Genomic DNA, 5,288 nt, shown 5'->3' with positions numbered 1-5,288 from the left:
TCGGCCTCCCAGAGTGCTAGGATTACAGGTGTGAGCCACCATGCCCGGCCTCAAAAAGTGTTTTAAAATATTTTTCTAGTGGAAGCCTCGCTATTTATTTTTGAAACTTTCCCTTAAAACCACCACACTTAAAATATCTAAATTATTTTTTAAAAATACTATTGCTAGGCTGGACGTGGTGGCTCATGCCTGTAATCCCAGCACTCTGGGAGGATCTCTTGAGGTCAGGAGTTGGAGGCTGCAGTGAGCTAAGATTTCAGCACTGCACTCCAGCCTGGGTGACAGAGCAAGATCCTGTCTCAAAAAAAAGGTAAAACAGCAAATTTCATATTATATGTATTCTATCACAATTTTTGAAAACTAAAAATGTAATATACAACAATAACCAATGAATTGTATATATAAGTAAATGGATGAACTATATATGAATTTTATTTCAATTAATCTGTTAGGAAAAAAAGAAAAAATAAAGAGATAAGAATTCAAGAGACTCTGGGAGGCCAAGGCAGGAGAATTGCTTGAGCACGGGAGTTCAAGGCCAGACTGAGCAAGAGCGAGACCCTGTCTCTACTAAAAACAGAAAAATTAGCCGGGTGTGGTGGTGAGCACCTGTAGTCCAAGCTACTGGGGAGGCTGAGGCAGGAGGATCACTTGAGCCTAGGAGTTTGAGGTTGCAGCGGGCTATGATGATGCCACTGCACTCTAGCCTGGGCAACAGAGCGAGACTCTGTCTCAGGAAAAAAAAAAAAAAAAAAGGAAATTTGTTAAATAGGTGGTAGAGGGGTGGGGGACTGACAAAACAAAGAGGGAACACTGAAGTAACATAAATAACAACTGCAGGAAACAGCTACCACCTCTAAGGCTGGAGAGCAAGCAAACCAAGTGCGGTCAACAGAGCTAGCAAAATCAGAGGAGCAGCTCTGGACAGCTGCTTCTTACCCCTCCGAGAAAGGGCATGACCAGATTGGTGCTGGTCCCTCCAGAGTCCTGCAAAGCTGAGGCTCAGAACTCTGAAGAGGGGCCGCAGCTGCTGGTACAAGGTATATATAAATATATATATATATATTTGTTTTAGAAATATGGTCTCACTTTTTCACCCAGGCTAGAGTGCAGTGGCGTGATCACAGCTCACTGCAGCCTGAGTTCCTGGCTTCCCAAAGTGCTGGGATTACAGGTGTGAGCCACTGCACCTGGCCTTGCTGCTCGTACTTCTGAAGGAGCACACTGATGCTGTTTCTGGGAGTGTGGAAACAACTTGGAGACTGAACCAAATGCCGCTGCCAGAAGCAAAGTGCCATTACTGAGGGGACCATGCTAGGAATAGCAAGCAAACAGGCATGCTCAAGTCCCTGCTCCTCTTCCTGCCTCCCAGTCATCCTGTATCCCCCCTATTAGCAGAACCTAACACACGCGCTGACAAAGAATTGTGGATTGCAGCCTGATATCACAGAACAGGGTAAGAAAAGTGGCTTTTGAGCTCAGAGATCAGCACGACCTTCAAGGACCCATGAGATCTAGCCCCTGCCAACCCTTCCAGCCCAATCCCATTCATTCTTCCCATCAGATATTCAATTCCAACCACACTGGGTTTCTTTTAATTTCCCAAGCACACCAAGCTCATTCCCACCTCTAGGCGTTTGCACTTGCTCTTCCCTGTACCTAGAAGTACATTTTCCCTTGAATCTTTCTTATTTAGGGTATAACTAAAAACCACCAACTCAAGAGAAGATTTCTCTGATTTTATCAATCTAAAGAAGCAATCCTTTCCCTACTTATCACGCTCTGTAATATTCCCCAGAGAGCTGAAATGATATATCAAAGGGCATACAGTGAGTTTGTGACGAAAAGTGTCACTTTCTACTTTTCCCAGTACTTCCACATACTTTATTTTATTTTGCTTTCCCACCTTCTTAGCGCAGTAGCAGGGTCCTTGGGTAATTGTGAGTCTCCAAAACCTTCTTAGGTACCAAAGACAGAGAATGGATGAGTGATCTCTTCCTACATCCCCAGGAGGGGCCCCCAGGGAAGAGTAGTAACGGGCCACCTTCTCTGAGTCCAAAGCAAAGAATATTCAGGACACCTGCTTCTCGGGGAACACACTGACCAATGCCCCTCTAGTGGGGAACAGTGCCAGTTTGTTCCCCGGAGTTAAGGTAGCCATCTAGTGGATGAACAGTCAAGAGACTGAACCAGACCCTGCAATTTAACTGCTGGGTGACCTCCGGCAGCAAGTAAGTTACCCGTTTCCTCTAGTATCTCATCTGTAAAATGGGTGGGTGTGTTGGGTTAGGCTCTTTGAGGTTCTGGAAGGTTTACCCACTGACCCAGTTAGTTGATAGGAGTTGTGCCAGCGGGTTTTGAATACTGGACTAATGGACTCTTTCAATAAACCTGTCAAACCTAGGAATGAATGGATCAAACTGCTGGAGGGGTCCAGGTGACAGAGTTGCCAAACTGCTCTGAGAGCCAAGTTTCCCAGGTCATAAGGGGAGGTCGAGGGGTCAAAGGTCGGATTCCGGTCAAGCCCGAAAAACCCGGAAGTCCCAGATCCGGTCTACTCTGAGACCGAGCCTCCAGCCGCGGGGCTAAAGCTCCGGAGGCGGAGCTTCAGCGCTGAGAGGGGGAGGAGTTTGGCGCCTCCCAATGGCAGCTGGGGTGTCCTTTTACCGCAGCCAATCAACGGCGGGAGACGGTCAAATTTAAACCCCCTCCCACCTCCTCCGCCGGGACCTGTCCTGAAAGCGTTTGTAGAAAGTAAGGCCGCTGGCCCCGCCCCCAAGGAGGAGGTGGAGAGAAGGGCGGGCTCTCCCTCCGATTCCGCCTATCACGACCGGCAGCCTGCGGAGAGGCGGGCGGCGGCGCCAATCAGGGAGAGCAGCTGGAGCTCGGCGGAGCAGTTGGCTACAGTTGTTGCAACTTTTTTCGAAAGCTCGGTTTCCCGGGAGATCCTAGGCGGTGGCTGAGAGGGGCCATGGCTAGAGGTATTTGCCCAATGGCCAGCACTCGGGCGGCTGGCTCGGGGGTCGCTCTGGAGGGGGGCTGGGGTGGCGGGAGTGGCGGCGGGGACGCGCCCTCCTGCGGGCGGCTCGGGTGGAGCGCGGGGACCCGCGTGGGAGGGGGGAGAACGGAGCGGGGGTTGCGGCGGAACCTTCCCCTCCCGGCACCCCCCCGCCGGCTTCCAAAGTCCCCAGAAGCCCCTCCCACTGCCGTGCCTCGGTTTCCCCTCTCTGAGGTTTGGGCACCGGCTGGCCTTCCTCTCCAGAAGCAGCGGATCCTTATGTCAAAGCTCTTTGGAAACTAAAGCGCCGGGCATCTCCAGGGAATGGTGGTTATTGATACAAGTGAGGGGGGAGAGAGTGGGGCTTCGTCCACTTCGGGACGCTCTCTTGTTGGGAAAGGAGGTGACCCCGAGGCGAGGGCCTACATCTTGGGGAGCGCGTCGGAGTGCACACGCGGCGGGCGCCTTTCTTCCCTCCCCACGCCCTGAGTCAGCTCTTCGCCGCCGGGGCGAGGGCCGGGCCCCGCTGGCCCAGTTGAGGGTGAAACGTGTCCCTGGCACCTCGCGGGGACCGCCCTTCGTCCCGGAGCTGGTCGGGACTTCCACCCACGGGGGATGGCTTCAGTGGGCTTGAACAGACGCGAGAGGCGAGTGCCTGAAGTCCTTCCCTGCATACTTAGTTTGCTGTCAGGACAGTGCAACCCCACGTTATGCGGCAAAGAGATCTCCAACCGCTGGTCATTTCCAGCCACTGTGTCTCCTTCACGCTAAAGGGCCAAAAACTTGAGCGTGACAGTTGAGTAGAATTATTAGTTTTTAAAAATAAGTTGAGGTATTACATTTTTCTCAGAATTCCAAGGAATCACATGTTAGTAGGAATCTGCCTTAATGCTCTATGCTCCCTATAACAACAATAATAAGATAATGATTCATTCATTCAGCAAATATTTATTGGGCCCCTTTGTTTTCAGGCCCTGCACCTAGTTGCATCATATATTCTCCCAGGATCCCTGTAGAGTCTTTTGGGAAAAGGCTTACCCAGGTCCTGATGAAGAAACAAGGCACAGTGAACTTCAGGTTAAAGAGCTTCATCACCAAATTCACAGAGAAAACTAAGACTAATATTTTTCTTTAGAAAAGTGTTAAGTATCTAAAGATATATTTAATATTATCTGACAAATCTTAATAAGACTGTACTTCCCTGGTTCATTTTTCCCATCACCACAAAATCATTTAAACTACCTGTTTGAAAAGCAGTGCCTTAAAAAAAAAAAGCTTGCTTTAATTAATCTATGGGGGAAAATTACCATTGGAATACTTAAAAATGGATAAATAATAATTACCATTGAGGGCCAGGCACTTTATTATCTCAGTTAATCTTTTTTTTTTTTTTTTGGACTCACTCTAACTCTGTTGCCCAGGCTGGAGTGCAGTGGCATCATTGCAGCTCACTGCAGCCTCTAACTCCTGGGCTCAAGTGATTCTCCTGCCTCAGCCTTTCAAGTAGCTGGGACTACAGGCATGGGCTACCACACCCAGCTAATTTTTCTAGTTTTAGTAGAGATAGAGTCTCGCTCTTGCTCAGGCTGGTCTTGAACTCCTAAACTCAAGGGAACCTCCAGCCTTGGCCTCCCAGAGTGCTGGGATTACAGGTGTGAGCCCCCACACCCAGTCCCTCTCAGTTAATCTTTACAAATTGTTATTCCCATTTTTCCAAGGTGGAAGCCGGAAGTCCACAGTCCCTGTCCAGACTCTAGCTATGCTGTGTCTTTCTTTGTTCACCCTTCCTCCCTTACTTAGCCGAAGTGAAGATGAATGTTTTCCAGCTTCTACCATGGCAGGCTTACAAATCCCTTTTGTAATTATTGGTTAATGATTCTCACTGTCTTACCTGACCCCCAAATTAGTAGTTACTTGTTTCTTAGGCTTCATTACCCTTGCAAACTATTAAATTGGATATTTAGAATTGTAAATACCAAATCATTTACAGCACTTCAAATGAATGGTCAGTCTTTTTCGTCTAGAAAAACTTGCAGTTAGTTCACTTTGAGAGCCCTGCTGGGTCACACAAACAGACTGTTCAGATACCAGGCAACTCCTCTCTGGTTTTGAAGTTTTACGATCATGTAAACATTCACAATCTCAAGTATATTGGTTTGAGGGTCCATCTCTACCGCCACCATTGAATGGCCTATTTCGTTTCCCTCCTTTCACTTTTGCCATCTCCAATTCATTATCCCTTAGCAGCTAGAGTGGTCCCCAAGAGTACAGATTTTTTTTTTTTTTTTTT

This window comes from Propithecus coquereli, unplaced genomic scaffold (assembly GCF_000956105.1).
Source record: "Propithecus coquereli isolate 6110/MARCELLA unplaced genomic scaffold, Pcoq_1.0 Scaffold81, whole genome shotgun sequence".
NCBI classification, from domain to species: domain Eukaryota; kingdom Metazoa; phylum Chordata; class Mammalia; order Primates; family Indriidae; genus Propithecus; species Propithecus coquereli.
Note: the sequence above shows the minus strand (reverse complement) of the source record.